Below are 17,546 nucleotides of genomic sequence, written 5' to 3' on the forward strand. Positions count from 1 at the left end.
CTTATCCGAGATGACGATCTTTCTAGTCGTCATCGGTATGTGCTCAGCATACCTCCATGGGTTAGCATCTGAGCACAAGGGAAGGTCTTTCACATTGAGCTTTTATTGGGGCCCATGTGATTCTTCAAGGCACTGCATCCGCAGTTCCATTGCAGCCGCCTTCTCCTGATTCTCCTTCTGCATTTGTTGAATCATTCCAACAATAGAAGAGAGGGCCTGTCCCAGCTCTACTGGGAGACCGGCCGATGTTGAGGGAATAGGCTCCGGAATCTGAACCGGAGTAGCCGACACCTCGTCGACCTCTTCCTGTACAACGTCTGGGGCTTGAACTTCAACCTGGGCTTCTGCCAGGAGGTCTTCCTCCAGACGCTCGTCCACATCAGACATCTTGTCATCTAACTGGATGTCTTGCATCGCGACCGCGACTTCAGCATCCACCTGGATCTGAACTTGGGGGATCTCCTCTTGAGGCTGGGGAATCACTGCATCAGCTGATGCCTTAGGGAAAAGATACGCCCTCATCTTCTCACTTGGAAGATAAGGGCCAGAGGAGTTCTTTTGGAAGCCCCTTACCCAGGTACGAAGTTTCTTCCTAGCTATATCCCTTGATTCCGCCGTCCTAGGGGAATCAAAGGCCTCAGTAATCAGGTTAGTGCACACAGTACATACCTGAGGGTCCCAATACCGGAGATCATCCTTGGAGACAGCGCATGCTGCGTGTCTCCTACAAAACTCATGTCCGCAGAGGTTCTTGCTGTGGACGTTGCAGAAAACACTTCCGCACTTCGGAGGGTCCTTTTGTAAAGAGAAGAAATTTCCATGAGTATCAAGTGAACTATGTATCACTGGATATGCATAGTATAGCATAACAATTCAGAAAGGAAAGACACACACTTGTGTTTCCCTCACAACCCAATGTTGCAGCCTTCCAGATAATAAAATCAAATGGCTAATCTCTTCTAGAGTAACCAATGCAAAGTTTCCAGAGGAAACAGGTGGAGCTCACACCTAAGCAATGATTTTAAAAACCTGGATAATAGACAGGAAAGAACTCACTTTCCTATCTGTAGGGCAACAGCAAAGGACTGTGCAAGAAAACACAAAAGTGTTAGAACACACAGTGCTGTACCAAAACCCATATTATAGTTTTCTTCTTACTGTATATGATATACTGAAGAATACTAGTACAGTATAGGAGGATACGTGCCGGCCGGCACCTGCCGGCCGGCACACACCATAACTAGCTTTAAAGTATACTACTTAACAGCTATAAGGCGGCAGAACTCTGGTTCAAATGCATGTGCCGGTCGGCAGCAATTGCCGGCCGGCAACAGCCAATGTCGGCCGGCAATGGCTGCCGGCCGGCAACTACACAAGGTAGTACCCAGCTGCTGGCCACACTCTTGGTGACCGGCAGACAAGGGCTGACATTAGCCGGCCGGCAAAGGTACAGGACCGATGCCAGCCGGCAGCAAAAGAACCAGAGGACTACACCTGCCCGGCTGCCGGCCTCATAGGCCGGCAGCCGGGTCGGGTACAGCACTAGAAGAAAAATAGGATGGATGCCGGGATAAGAGTGTACACTACCTCCAAGCCCGGCAATCCGAAAGAGTGCATATAAGGAAGGGGAGAATCTAATTCAGGCTTCCTGACCAATGCCGTCTGGCTCTACAGGCAGGCATGGATGAGGGACCAAGGGAGGTCCGGGCAGCACTCAAAATATAAGAGCCTTGCCGGCCGGCAGGGGGCTGAGTCAATTCCACATCCTAACCTATTCTAGGTCCAGATGTAGAACGACGTACAGTACTGTAATGGCTAGGCCATTACGGAGATAGAGGGGGAAGGGACAAAAGAGGGTCCTACCAACCTTGCTTTAGTGACGGATCACCCGCAGCCAAGAAACTCATCTTAGCCTAAGGGAGATCCAAGGGGGGAGGCCAGCAATACTTGCCAGCTCCCAGAGCACCAAAGCAAGGAAGGTGTTGCTACTCCCAGGGAAAGAAACTTATCCTCCCCCGAGAACAGCAACAAGGACTAGTCTGGTAGATCACAAAAGAAGGAATCATATCCACAGAAACCTTCGGTAGTGACCTAAGGAGGCTAAGCCACCTTTGTCTGTGTCAGGCCAGCGAGGGAGACTCTACCCCAAGCCAGACAAACACACACTCAGACTAAAAAACTCTGTTGTTCTGTCCCTCTTTGAACCAGACTTACTGGAACAGGAAGGTACAGTAACACCCCAGTATAGTTTTTATCGAAAATTAATTCAGAAAAAACCACTTAGGGATAAGCCCAAGGCTTAAACAGAGGGATAGGGATTGCATACCTTCTCCGAAGAAAAGAAAGCAACCGGGGAGTATGAGAAAGTATACTAAGGCTCCATAAGCAACTTAGCCTAGGCACCAAGAGAATCGATTACCTAAATCACCAAAACTCACTCGTATACTATCTTGGAAATATTCCACACAATCTTAAATGTATAAAACATAGCCTAAAGCTTCAATAAAATTTTAAATACACTCGGAAAACCCAAATCATGCATGAAGTACTAGGACCAAACGACTAGGCTACATGGCCTAGCGTAGGCCAGAATGGCGAATACTTCGCCAAAATAATACTAAGCACGAAAGGAAATCCTATGTAATGCTAAATAGCTAAAATTTATTAAAGCAAAACAACCGGGAATGTCGCTCTGACTAACTAAACTTATACCTAGCGAGCGACAGCGTCCATGACGGCTCTGGTAGGCTACGGCTCTTGTAACAAAGATTAATCCTATTAATCACTCAAAAATTTACCAAGAGCCTACATTTATACATAAAAGACATGGTACTCAACTTATCAGAGGCCGACGAAGACGGAGAAGCCATGAAAAGCAGAATAAATCCAAGATTTGCGAGAAACACAGGAAAAAACACCGAGTTGTTAAGCTACGCAAAAAGGAATACAGATGGCGCCAGGATTGGCGCCAGGCACGCTTACGAATCGGGAGATAGGGAGCCTTGGGAGCGGCTCCCCCTTTTTCTTTCCCGAATTCGTTTCTTGCCATTTGCCCCCTGCGAGACGAAATCTCTGTTCGGGATGCAGATTGCCATGTGGCGTGTCAAGAATACGTCCTCTGATATGTCGTGATATCCCTTTCACGAGGGATACTCGCTCCAGGAGTTAGAATTCTGGTACCTTAAGGTAAATTCTCTGGGAATATCGCCGTAGTTGTAATATACCCTAGGAAGCTACCCTATAGGAACTTCCATCAGGACGACATGGCTTGAGCCCAAAAATATATATAACGGATTTTGAGCGAAGCGAAAAATCTATTTTTGGGTAAGATAGCCATGTCGTCCTGATGGAAGTTCCTTAAAGGCAGCTTCCTAGGGTATATTACAACTACGGCGATATTCCCAGAGAATTTACCTTCAGGTACCCAGAATTCTAACTCCTGGAGCGAGTATCCCTAAAAAAGACCTTAGGGATATCGTAAATATCAGTGGACGTATTCTTGACACGCCTCATAGCAATCTATACCCCGAATAGAGTTAACACTTCGTAGGGGTCAAATGGCAAGAAAACGAAAACGATAAGAAAGGGGGGAGCCGTTCGTAAGGCATCTCTCCTCCCCGTTTCGAAAGCGTGCCCTGCGCCGCTCACGGCGCCATCTGTATTCCTTGTAGCGATACACGAGGTGCTACAGATACTGTATGTAGGGAGGGGTCCTACAACCCTTTTCACTTTTTTTTTTTTTTTTGAAAAGGCACAGGGCGGGTCCATCAGGACGACATGGCTATCTTACCCAAAAATAGATTTTTCGCTTCGCTCAAAATCCGTTTTTTGGGCTCAAGCCATGTCGTCCTGATGGAAGTATACCAGAGCATTACTGTATCTGTGGATTCTCAATACGTGCCGTACTCCTCAGGAATGTTTCTTAGTCAACTCGACTGAAAGACCTAAGATGTTACCGTTATACATCTTTTCACTAATCATAAGCCATGAAAGCGCTTCCTGCCCCCTACAGGGAGGAGTCCTACTAGACTCTAGAAACGAACGAAGAGTACATATACCTATGTATGAATCACTCGCCAGCCAGTACAATATAGTGGTCTCACTCTATATGAAGTAAAGCATAGTCTTACGGAACTACAGCATCCTAGGGAAAAATCCCGACCAGCACCCTGGTCGAAGTAAAATTAGACAAAAAGGTTATATCTGCGTAGGATTAAACTTGCTGCCACCACCGTCCTCAGAGAGGGGTGGAGTCCTTTTTGCTAAGGAAAGTATAAACCAGTGCAACGAGGCTTTGCATTAAGGAATAGGCTATTATAGATATCCCCGATTAATATACATAGGCTAAATGCTCAATAAATAACATGAAATCAATATAGGTGAAGGAGACGCAAGGTTCCCGAGAACAAGTTTATTGAGTAACAATAAATAGACATGGTCACCATAAATATATACATATGATAGGTGGATGACCAACAATTTACACAAGTACCGTAGTGCATGGATGAATGGTTATCTGAAAGAAAAACAATTAGGTCACTTGCCGCATACCAAGGTATCAAAGTTAACGTCTATGTACTACTTTGCTGACATTAGCGTTAGCAACGCTCGGCACACCTGTCTGTACTTGTGCTACCATCACCATAACGCTGGAACAGTCACTGTGGGCTCTCAGAGCCTTCACTACTAGTTATATCAACGCATATAACTAACCACTCACCCAAGAATCAAAGTCCCAAATAATTCCACTGTTCCTCGCAGAGTTAAACAGCAGGGTTAACGACGCAACCAACTGCTACCACAGACCTCTTTAGCTGCTCCACTTGCTTAGCATAGTGGCGAAAGAATACCCTGGAAGACTTCCAGCCAGTGTATGAACGAAGGTGTTCAAAATCCATAAAGTTAAAGAAGTTTAAGGATGAAGCAACTTTCCTCGGATCATGACCTGCGGGTGAACTGTCAGGATCCGCTCTGCGAATAAAATATGTAATTTTCGCCCTAAGCTGATTTAAAGATAAATTCGAGCCCGATGTTTCTCCTCTGAATAGTTGGCCCCCATGGAAGTCTGAAGTTCTACGAAGATAGACCTTTAGGCATTCTACGGGACATAGAGATGCATCTTCTTTCAGAGGGCAGATTCTCCAGGGACCCCACCTGTTGGTGGGCAACTCGTTCTTAGCGAGAAACGTAGGGTCTGGAAACAGGTTCAGTTCTCCCCCATCCAGGAACTGAACTCGGCCCTCCTCTCTCGAGAGGGCCACAATCTCACTAACTCTGGCCCCAGAAGCAAGGGCAAAAAGGAAGATCACTTTTTGAGTCAGGTCCTTCAATGCGCATTCCTCATTATCCAGTAATGAGGCAAAATGAAGGACTTTGTCTAACGACCACGAAATAGGCTTTGGAGGAGCTGATGGTCTAAGCCTAGCACAGGCCTTCGGGATCTTATTAAACATCTCGTTAGCGAGGTCTACCTGGAAGGCATATAGAATGGGTCTTGTCAGAGCTGACTTACATGTAGAAATTGTGTTAGCCGCCAGCCCCTGTCCGTGGAGGTGGATGAAGAAGGATAGGCAGAACTCCGTAGAGATCTCTTGTGGGTTCTTGTCTTTGACAAAGGCTACCCATTTCTTCCATGCAGATTCGTACTGCCTCCTAGTAGACTTACACTTGTATTCTTCCAGGAAGTCGATGCTATCTTTCGAGATTCCGAACCGTTTCTTCACCGCTAGGGAGAGAAAATCATGAGCTGCAGGGTTCGGGTTTTCTGTAATGAAGCGTAGACAGTCGACTTCTGGACTTGCTGGGACAGAACTGGGTCCGGGAGTGGTAGAAACTTCAGTCGTAGTTCCAGAGCTAGAGGGAACCATACACTGTTCGGCCACTTGTGGGCCACTATTGCTGCTACTCCCTTGAAGGATCTCAGTTTGTTGAGGACCCTCAACATCAGATTGTGAGGGGGAAACAGGTAGATCCTGGACCATCTGTTCCAATCGAGGGACATCGCATCTACTGCTTCCGCCAAAGGGTCCACGTATGGGGACACATATTTCGGCAGCTTCTTGTTGTCCTTCGTCGCGAAGAGGTCTATCTGCAGTTCTGGGACTTGTCTCAAGATGAAGGAGAATGATCCTGCGTCTAGGGACCATTCTGACTCTATCGGTGTAACCCTGGATAGAGCGTCCGCGGTCACATTCCGGACTCCTTGAAGGTGAACTGCTGACAGGTGCCACTTCTTCTTCTCCGCCAGTCGGAATATGGCTAACATTACCTGGTTGAGAGGTGGGGATCTCGATCCCCGCCGATTCAGACATTTCACTACCACCTCGCTGTCCAGTACAAACCTTACATGGATCGAGTGACGTGGGGATACTTTCTTCAGGGTAAGAAGCACTGCCATAGCTTCTAGAAAGTTTATGTGAAAAGTCCCAAATAGCTTGGACCAGGTCCCTTGCACTTTTTTCCGATGGGAGTGACCCCCCCACCCTACCTTTGAGGCGTCTGTGTGGATTGTCACTGACGGGGGGGATGGCTGAAGAGGTAGAGACCTCTTTAGACGACTGGCTTGAGACCACGGTCTGAGAAGAGAACGTAGTCGAAGTGGGACCGGTCTCTTCAAGTCCCTTCGCTCTTTCGATGCAAAGGTTCTCCATACTCCCGCTGCATCTTTTAGCTGTGCTCTTAGCACTGGGTCTGTTACTGATGCAAACTGAAGAGAGCCCAAAACCCTCTCTTGTTCGCGTCTTGATATCCTCTCGGAACCTAGAAGTCTCCTGACAGACCCCGCTATTTCCTTCCTCTTTGACATCGGAATGGAAAAACGGTGTGACACTAGATCCCAGTGAATTCCCAACCACTGGAACCTCTGAGCTGGAGAAAGACGAGACTTCTTTCTGTTGATCATGAAACCTAGATATTCCAGGAACTGAATCACTTGTAGGGAGGCTTGCAAGCATTCTGCTCTGGATGCTGCCCACACCAACCAATCGTCCAGGTAGGCTACTACTTGGAACCCTTTTAGGCGTAACTGTTTGAGCGCTGCGCTCGCAAGCTTCGTAAAGATCCTTGGGGCTATGTTTAGCCCGAACGGCATCGCTCTGAAAGCATAAAGTTTTTGTTGTAGCTTGAATCCTAGGTAGGGGGAGAGACGGCGACTTATTGGAACGTGCCAATATGCGTCTGACAAATCGATGGAGACGGTATATGCCCTCTTGGGCAGTAAGGCCCTTATGTGTTGTAACGTTAACATCTTGAACTTGTGGTTCACTATGAACTTGTTGAGTGGTGACAAGTCCAGAATGACTCTGAGTTTCCCCGAGTCTTTCTTGGGAACACAAAACAGCCTCCCTTGAAACTTGATGGACTTTACCCTCCGGATCACCTTTTTCTCCAACAGATCTTGGATGTACTCCTCCAAAACGGGGGTGGAGTGTTGGAAAAATTGAGGGCACTGGGGCGGAGTACTGTACCAACTCCAACCCAGTCCATTTTTGAGAAGGCTGTGGGCCCAGGGATCGAAGGTCCAGCGATCCCGGAAATACTGAAGTCTCCCACCTACCGGCGACACTTCACTTTGACTGTCCTGCAGTCTTGCCTCCCTGGCCGCGACCACCTCTGAATCCTCGTCCCCTAGAGGGGCGTCTCGCCGAACCTCTGGCTGCCCCTCTGGGCCTTGCACGAAACGTGGTTGATTGTCCCTCGAACACTGGATTGAATGCCGGGGAAGCTGATGACATGGCTTGGGGTACCCATTGGAAGGTGGTCGGGGTCTGGGCTACCAGTTGTGGTACCGGAGGCAAAGCTGGCTGCTGCTGCTGCTGTCTTTGTGGTTTGAAAGGCTTGGCTGGGCGGGAGGAAAACCTTGATTTCTTCGCCTTTCCTTTCGGCTGAGGGCCCTCATCCGGAGAAGACTTCCTCTTAAGGGACAGGCCCCACTTCAGGAGAAGATTACGGTTCTCAGTGGCTGCCTTGTCCACCACCTCTTTGACCACGTCCTTGGGAAAGAGATCTTTACCCCAGATGCTGGATGAAATGAGCCTCTTGGGTTCATGCCTCACTGTGGCCGAGGCGAAAACAAACTCCCTACAGGCCCTCCTTGCTTTAACAAAGCAATAGAGGTCCTTAGTCACCGTGGCCAGATGGATCTTGGCCATTACCATGAACATCTCCGGCATCTTGGGGTCGCTAGCCATCGTCTCCATGTTGGTCTGGAGAGACATCGAGGCTGCCAGGCGCTCCTTTGTGTCCAATTCCCTCCGTAGGAGGAATTCCGACAACTTGGGAAGGTTTTCGCCGAACTGCTGACCTGCAATGTCGGCGTCCAACTTCCCAACCGAGAAAGTGAGGTGCACCTCCTTCCAGTCCTTATTGTCCAGTGGCAAGGCCAGCGACAGAGGTTTGCATTCCTCCAGAGATGGACATGGTTTGCCAGCTTCAACCACCTTCAAGACGGCCGCGAACCCCTTCTGCATAAAGGGGAAGGCCCTAGCCGGGGAGGATACAAAGGAGGGGTGCTTCTTACTCAAAGCGGCAACTTTAGAGTTTGAGAACCCCCTCTCCTTCAAAGCAGCTGTTAGAGTGGCTTGAGCCTTGGAGTGATCCAGGATAATCACCTCCTTTGGTTCCGTCTCCTCCTTCGAGGCCGGCTCCTTCTTCAAACGGACATAACAGTCCGGGTAGGCCCCTCTACTGGGCCAGAATTCCACCTCCTCAAGGGGAACTGAGCCCAGTTTCTCCGACATGACGATCTTCCCAATCGTCATCGGCATGTGCTCGGCATATCTCCACGGGTTGGCATCCGAGCACAGAGGAAGGTCCTTCACGTTGAGCTTCTTTGGAGGTCCACGTGATGCTGTGATCTTCTGCATCTGGAGCTCCAAAGTAGCGGCCTTCTGATTATTCTCCCTCTGCATCTGTTGGATCATACCAACGATGGAAGAGAGAGCCTGTCCTAGCTCTGCTGGAAGAGCGGACGAGGTAGAGGGGATAGGTTCAGGGACCTGAACCGGCACGTCTGAAGATACGGGAACCTCTTCCTCCACGGCAATAGGATCTCGATCCTCCTCCTCGCCTTCTGCGAGGAGATCCTGTTCCGTCCGATCGGACAAGTCAGACATCTTGTCGTCCAACTGGATGTCCTGCATGGCATCAGCAACATCCTCCTCCACTGGGATCTGGACGAGAGGGATCTCCGGCCGAGGCTTGGGAACAACAGCGTCAGAGGAAGCCTTGGGAAAAAGGTATGCCCTCATCTTCTCATTAGGAAGATAAGGTCCAGTGGTGTTTTTCTGAAAACCCCTTACCCATAAGCGAAGCTTCTCCCTCGCTGCATCTCTTGACTCCGCCGACCTAGGGGATTCAAAAGCCTCTGATAGCAGGTTAGTACATACAGCACATACCTGCGGATCCCAGTAACGATGGTCATCACTGGAGGCTGCGCAAGCCGCGTGCCTCCTACACGAGACATGTCCGCAAAAGTTCTTACTGCGGACATTGCAGAAGACACTATCACACTTCGGATGCTCCTCCTGTAAAAGAAGAAAATTTCCATGAATATCAAGTGAATTTCAATTCACATGTAAAAAATGAGTATTCACCAAGAATAAGGGAAAGACACCTACTTGTGAAACCCACACAAACACCTGTGGAAGCCCACCAGCCAAAGTCACATAGTTAGTCTTTACTAGAATAACCAGAGAGCATATTTCCAAAGGAAATTAGGTGTAGCTCACACCTAAGGTAAAATTTTACCATTCCGGCCAGGGATGAAAAGAATTCTCTTTTATCCTTGTAAGGCGACACCAAGTGATTGCACAAGTAACACAAGTAAGATAGAAAAGACAGTGTTGTAACCTACTATATCATGGACTCCCTTGGTTGAATACACCACCAAAGAAAGGACTGATACAGTACCTGAGGGTGGTGTGCCGGCCGGCTATTACCGGTCAGCACCCCCCCCCCTCCGTTTTTCGAAAGGTAGATCTCAAGTACACAACATCAGATCACCCCTATTGGGGAGAACTCCAGATCCCATGCCTGAACCGGCCGGCAGTGGTTGCCGGTCCGCAGCCACCCGGTTTGCACTGTGTTGCCGGCCATCATTCTTAGTGGCCGGCTAACCGGGCAGTGTAGCAGGCCGGCCGGCAGCAGTAAGCAAACCCTGCCGGCTGGCCTCCCCACCAGGCAGCGCTCGGTTGCCGGCCCCACTTATAGTGGCCGGCAGATGAGCAAGAGACCGGCCGGCAAAGGTATATAACCATCGCCGACCGACAGCAAGAGAACTGGAGAACACCCCTCCCCACCGACGGCCGGCCTGTAGGCCGTCAGACGGCAAGGACAACACATACGAAGACAACAGAATGAGTGCCGGGCTAAGAGGCTATGAGCCTCTGTGCCCGGCACCCGAAAGAGTGCCAAAAGGAAGGGGAGACACTAAGTCAGGCTTCCTAACCGCTGCTTACTGAATCTACAGACGGCAGCGATGGAGGGACCAAGAAAGGACCGGGCAGCACTCGAAGGAAGGGTCTCTGCCGGCCGACAGGGGACCACGTCAGTTCCCCATCCTAACCTAGGCTAGGTACGGATGCGGACGACTGACACAAAGGAACGGAAAATAGAAGGGAAGGACAGAGGGTCCTATCCAACCTTGCCTTGGTTAAGCGTCATTCCCAACTAAGACAGCTCGTCTCAGCTAGAGAAAAACCCGAGGGGGAGGCCGGCACTACTGGCTGCCTCCCTAAAACCACGGCAAGGAAGGAATTGCTATTACAGAAAAGAGAACATATCCCGAATCCGGAACGGCAAGAGGACAAGTCTGAGGGGTCACCGAGCGAAGGGATCACTACTGGAACCCAACAAGGTGGACCAAGGGGGATAAACCCCTTATGCCCGTGTCAGTCAGCAAGGGAGACTCTGCCCCATGCCTGACCAACCCGGACTCAGACTAAACACTGTTGTACTGTCCCCCTCTGAACCAATTCAGTTGGAACGGGAAGGTACAGTACTACTCCAGCATAGATATATTTGAAAATTAATTCAAACAAACCACTAGAGTTAAGCCTAAGGCTTAAACAGAGGGAAAGGGTTTGCCCCTTCCCCGAAGAGAAGGGAGCAAACGGGGAAACAGATAATATTATAATGACCTAAGACAACCTAGCCTAGGCACTAAGAGAATCGATTACCTAATTCACCGAAACTCACACCAATACTATCTTGGAAGGTACTCGAAAAGGGCTTATATGTATAACGTTGCCTAACGCTAAAAGCAATAAAAATCACACTTGGAAGACTAATTATCATGCAGGAAGTACATAGGCCAACAACTAGCCTACGAAGACTAGTGTTGGCAGCCTAGGCAAAACTTCGCCAGGCACACTACTATCGCATCATAACAGAATTCCTAAATAAGCTAAGTAGCTAATATTTAAGCGCAAAGGGGCTGGGAACGTCGCTCTTGCTAACAAATAAATCCTATTCTAGCGAGCGACAGCATCCATGATGCCTCCAGCAGGCAACAGCTCTTGTATCAAAGATAACTCTTTTAATTACTTTAATTTTAACCAAGAGCCTACATTTATACATAAAAGAAATAGTACTCAACTTATCCGAGGCAGAAGAAGTTGGAGAAAGCATTATCACACGAGAAATTCCAAGATTGGGTAGAAAACAGGGAAAAAACACCGAGTCGTAGAGCTACGCAAAAAGGAATACAGATGGCGCCGCGAGCGGCGCAGGGCACGCTTTCGAAACGGGGAGGAGAGATGCCTTACGAACGGCTCCCCCCTTTCTTATCGTTTTCGTTTTCTTGCCATTTGACCCCTACGAAGTGTTAACTCTATTCGGGGTATAGATTGCTATGAGGCGTGTCAAGAATACGTCCACTGATATTTACGATATCCCTAAGGTCTTTTTTAGGGATACTCGCTCCAGGAGTTAGAATTCTGGGTACCTGAAGGTAAATTCTCTGGGAATATCGCCGTAGTTGTAATATACCCTAGGAAGCTGCCTTTAAGGAACTTCCATCAGGACGACATGGCTTGAGCCCAAAAATATATATATATATATAAATTTTTATTTTTATTTTCAGTAATTGTTTGTACATCTGAAGTTCTAATGAATATCTAAGGTGGTTATATGCATATGTTTTCTGTACGTTTGAGGTGGTCACTTATCTATTACTGATTAAGTCCTACGGGTCTCTCTCTCTCTCTCTCTCTCTCTCTCTCTCTCTCTCTCTCTCTCTCTCTATTTTTTTAGCCTTCAGCTGTACATTCAATTCCACTTCCTTTTTATAATTGTGCTGTCCAACCTCTGAACGTTCACTCTATATTACAAGTAATGAATGGACTCCCAGGCCCCGGTGCAGGGCTGAAAGGCTCAAATTCATAAATGCAATCCTATTTCCTACTGTGCTACACTTTCAAAACAACTCGGCCCAACTTTTTAAACTTACACTCCCAGATTCATAATCCTTGTGTGACCTTGACTCTGTGCCTGTTTTACCTCCCTGGGGGAAGGGGATGAGGGTAGGGGGTGTTTCGGGTGCCCCCTGATTCATGACATCACTCGGAAAGGGGACCCGGTGGGCGTGGGTGGAGCATTTACTGCTAAGATGGGTGGGTATTAAGAGATCAAGAATGTCACGCCCCTAACTCATCAATTCGAGGTTCAAGACCTTTTCAACCCATTGATGTCATCTGGCGTTTTCTTCTTCTGCAGCAGCATCATTATCATTTATAGCTTTAGTCTCTTTTCTTCTTCGATTACCACCCTTTTTTCTTTCTCCCTTTTCTTTTCTTTGCCTATTCTATCTCTATCATCATCTTCTCCATTTACATATTTATCCCTTTTTTCTCTCCTTTGTTTCACACCTTTTATTATTCATTTTCCTTTCCTTCATCTAGTCTACATCTATCTTCAGCATCTTCATCTACATCTTTATCTTCTTCTCTCATTATTCTCTTCTTCCGTTCCCTCTCCTTTACCTAATCAACCTCTATCTTCAGCATCTCCATCTACATCTTTATCTCCCTTTCTCCATTTATTCCCATCCTTTCTTCTTCCTCTCCCTTTCCTTATAGTCTACTCTTCATGAAATCCCCCGAAGGATACAGGTCTTTCATATCAGATAGGTTAAGGGCATCCTAAGGAGTACAGCCTCCTGCAGCTTCCTCCTCTTTATCCTTTGTATCCCTTGGGATTTGAAGGGCTTCCTGGAGGAGGAGGAGGAGGGGGAGGTAAGGTCGAAGGGCGTTGTGTATTCCTTGGAGGAATCCTCCTAGGGATAGCCATAGGCCAGCTGGTGCTATGTTCTTGTATGGCGGAGCCCGCCTCCATCTTTTCGTCGGGTCTCGTAAAATATCCTTATTCGTCTCGAAGAAACCTTGAAGGTGTTTTGCTTATTCTTCTTGCCTGTGGGAAACTGATTTCTTTTGTGTCAGTGAGAGAATAGTGTGTGTGTTTGTTTATGTGTTTTTATTTTTATTGTTAGTTCTGTTTAAGTAAACCAATGACGCAAGTTCCAAGTATGTCTGCTCATATTTTTTTTTTTAACGAGGAAGCATGTATGCTCCATAATAAGATTCTGTCCACTTCTCCCCATATAGGAAGCATGTGCCCTCTCCCTTATTTTGGTTGTTTGTGTCTTATCCTGATAAAAGACATACTGTTTGTTCTTAAGAAAATGCTCTCTCTTTCATTCCCCTCCTTCTTTGAAAGAATATGATCACATTGTCCCTCTTTATAAGGGTGTATGTTCTTAAGAAAATGCTCTCTCTTCCATTCCTTTTCTTCTTTGAAAGAATATGATCACATTGTTCCTGTTTATAAGGGTGTATGTTCTTAAGAAAATGCTTTCTCTTCCATTCCCTTTTTTCTTTGAAAGAATATGATCACTTTGTTCCTCTTTATAAGGGTGTATGTTCTTAAGAAAATGCTCTTTCATTCCCCTCCTTCTTTGAAAGAATATGATCACATTGTCCCTCCTGTATGTTCTTAAGAAAATGCTCTCTCTTCCATTCTCTTGTTTCTTTGAAAGAATATGCTCACATTGTCCCTCTTTCTAAGGGTTTATGTTCTTAAGAAATTGCTCTTCCATTCTCTTGTTTCTTTGAAAGAATATGATCACATTGTCTCTCTTTCTAAGGGTGATTCATCTCATTCTCTCTCCTTTGCAAGTAAATGTTCTCTCCCTTTCCACATTCTTGTGTGATTCCAGTTATCACAATCCTTCTTGAAGAGTATTTAATTGGCATCTCCTTTCATCCCCAGAGCCAGGTGTGCATATTTCTCTTCTCCTTGAAAAGACATTGCATCGTTACTTCCTCCTCTTTGAATATTAATCTATTCACTCTGTGTGCCCCGCCTCTCCTCAAAATCCAGTCTCCCTTCTAAATGTAGTTGGCTCCCTTCAAAATATATTTGTCCCCCAATCTAAATCAAGTTGACTCCCTTCAAAATATACTTGTCCCCCAATCTAAATCAAGTTGACTCCCTTCAAACTCCAGTGCCCTTTCTAAATCTAGTTGCCTCCCTTTCAAAATTCATTGTCCTGTCTAAATCTGGTTGCCCCCTTCAAAATCTGATTGTTCCACTTCTAAATCTAGTTAACCTCTTCCTAATCTAGTTGTCCCACTTCTAACCCTAGTTGCCCCCTTTCAAAATTCATTGCCCCGATCGAAATATATATGCCCCTTTCAAATGCATTGTCCCTTTTAAATGTAGTTGCCATCTTCTGGATCTAGTGCCCCTTCAAAATCAAATGTCCCCTTTTGAATCTAATTGCTCCCTCCTAGAGTCTATTCCCCCTTCTAAATCTTGTTGGCTCCGTTCAAAATTCAGTGCCCTTTCTAAAGCCAATGCCCCTTCTAAATCTAGTGCCCTAATTTTGAAATAACACTTCTCTCTCTCTCTCTCTCTCTCTCTCTCTCTCTCTCTCTCTCTCTCTCTCTCTCTCTCTAGTGGCACTCACTTCTTATTGTGACCTATTGTTCTCTAGTCTTGGGTAGGGCCATAGCCTCTGTATCATGGTCTTCCACTGTCTTGGATTAGAGGTCTCTTGCTTGAGGGTACACTCCGGCACGCTGTTTTATCTTATTTATCTTCCTCTTGTTTTGTTAAAGTTTTATAGTATATATTTGTATTTTGATATTGTAACTGTTCTTGAAATATTTTATTTTTCCTTGTTTCCTTTCCTCACTGGGCTATTTTCCCTGTTGGAGCCCTTGGGCTTATAGCATCTTGCTTTTCCAACAAGTGTTGTTGCTTAGCAAGTAGTAGTGATAATAATAATAATAATAATAATAATAATAATAATAATAATAATAATAATAATAATAATAATAATATTAAACCAGTCTCCGTAGACTGACTGACCAAAAAAATAATAACATGATTATGATATCAATCAAACACCCAAAATCCAAAAAAAAAAAAATCAAATCCACCCAAGACTTCCTCATCCACCTACAAAACAGACAACAAAGAGAAATCTATGACCTCTCTGCAACATTGCATCCTTCCCTTGCAACATGGGCCAACACCAGATATATGTTACGAATGAACTTCTGGGTCAAGTGAACTCTGAGGCCTTATGCTTTCAAAAGTTCTCACTGTACTGGCATTTAATGTGGTGTCTCCCAGATACCCCAAAAAGGGAAGTTGGAACCTGTGTCCTCCATTGAGAGAGATCTAGGAAATATATGTTGAAGTTTTGGTGGTAGGAAGTTGGGCTCACATCTCAAGGTGGTCATATATCAGGATAAGAGAGGGGGGAATGGCTAAGTATTGGTTTAATATTATTATTGTTATTATTATTATTATTATTATTATTATTATTATTATTTGCTAAGCATTGGTTTAATATTATTATTATTATTATTATTATTATTATTATTATTATTATTAATATTATTAACTACCATCGGGATTAGAATTGTACTTTTATTTTAATTTTATTTTTTTCTATTCCTTATAACTATTGAATTATTATTATAATTATTATTGTTATTATTATTATTGTTATTATTTTTATTATTATTATTATTATTGTTGTTATTATTATTATTATTTTTAATTATTATTATTATACTATTATTATTATTATTATTATCATTATTATTATTATCATCATCATCATCATCATCATTATCATTATATTTCAAAGAAACTATTAAAGTTAAACGGAAACAGATTTTTATTAATTAAAGAAATCGTTTCAGCTTATCTTCACTTCTAACCTTTCTGCCATTTTCTCTCTCTCTGTCTTCGTCTCGCCCATCAAGTGAAGTTCAAGGTTAAATACACAATGCACGTCTTTGCTTATCGTTGTTTTGATTAGTAGGTCAACAAGGTTTCAAAGGGAAGCAAGCAGCCTCGCTCTCTAGACTTTTTGCAGTGTTGGTTGAAAGTCTATAAGAATTTGCATATTGGTATTATTATTATTATTGTTGTTGTTGTTGTTGTTGTTGTTGTTATTATTATTATTATTGTTATTTTTATTATTATTACTGTTATTATTGTTGTTGTTATTATTATTATTATTATTATTATTATTATTATTAATTGTTGTTGTTTATTATCATTATTTATTATTATTATTATTTATTTTTGTTGTTATTGTTACTATTATTATTATTATTATTATTGTTATTACTATTATTATTAATACCATTATTATTGTTATTATTATTATTATTATTATTATTATTATTATTATTATTATTATTATTATTATTTGAGATTATTACATCTGCAATAGAAAAATCAATTTCCAATTACTTTAACCCTTTAAAACTAGAACCCACCTTACCCCAAAAAGCATTTATATAGATTCTATCAACAGACTAATGAGTGCCACATTCTAATCATTGCTATCTTTCCATTTGCGTATAACAATTAATCTCGTCTTTGGGTTCAATTTAGCTGACCTTTGCCTTTATCCTTTTCTCGCTGATTATGACCATACTGAAAAAAAAAAAAAAAATAATAATTTTAATCGGGAATACTCCGTGACAATATACTGTCCTTGGCCCTATTTCAGTAAAATACAGGCGACCGTATTTTCTAACCTAGGGTTCAATTTAACTGACCTTTACTTTATCATTTTCTCCCAGACACGTGAAATGCTTTCTCTTAAAATGGGGGAATAATTCCAGTGTGGTTCACAGCTAATTTGTTTAGATGTATTCAATTGATGCGACGTCAAACATCCAGTTTGCATTTTGGGTCCCAATTTACTGTGGGAGAGAGAGAGAGAGAGAGAGAGGAGAGAGAGTGAGAGAGAGAGAGAGAGGAGAGGAGAGAGAGAGAGAGATAAGCCATGTATATTAATACATTATGTCTTTGAGTGGTTCCGCCTTAGGGCTCTGATCCTGATGTCCGATAAGAGAATCCAGACATTATTGTATTTATGTATATGGCTTATTTGAATATGAAAAACACGTCTAAATGTGCAAAATGTATCATATATATTTATATATATATATATATATATAAATATATATATATATATATTCTGTCTGTATGTATATATATATATATATATATATATA

Source organism: Palaemon carinicauda, chromosome 23 (assembly GCF_036898095.1).
Source record: "Palaemon carinicauda isolate YSFRI2023 chromosome 23, ASM3689809v2, whole genome shotgun sequence".
In the NCBI taxonomy this organism is placed as follows: Eukaryota; Metazoa; Arthropoda; class Malacostraca; order Decapoda; family Palaemonidae; genus Palaemon; species Palaemon carinicauda.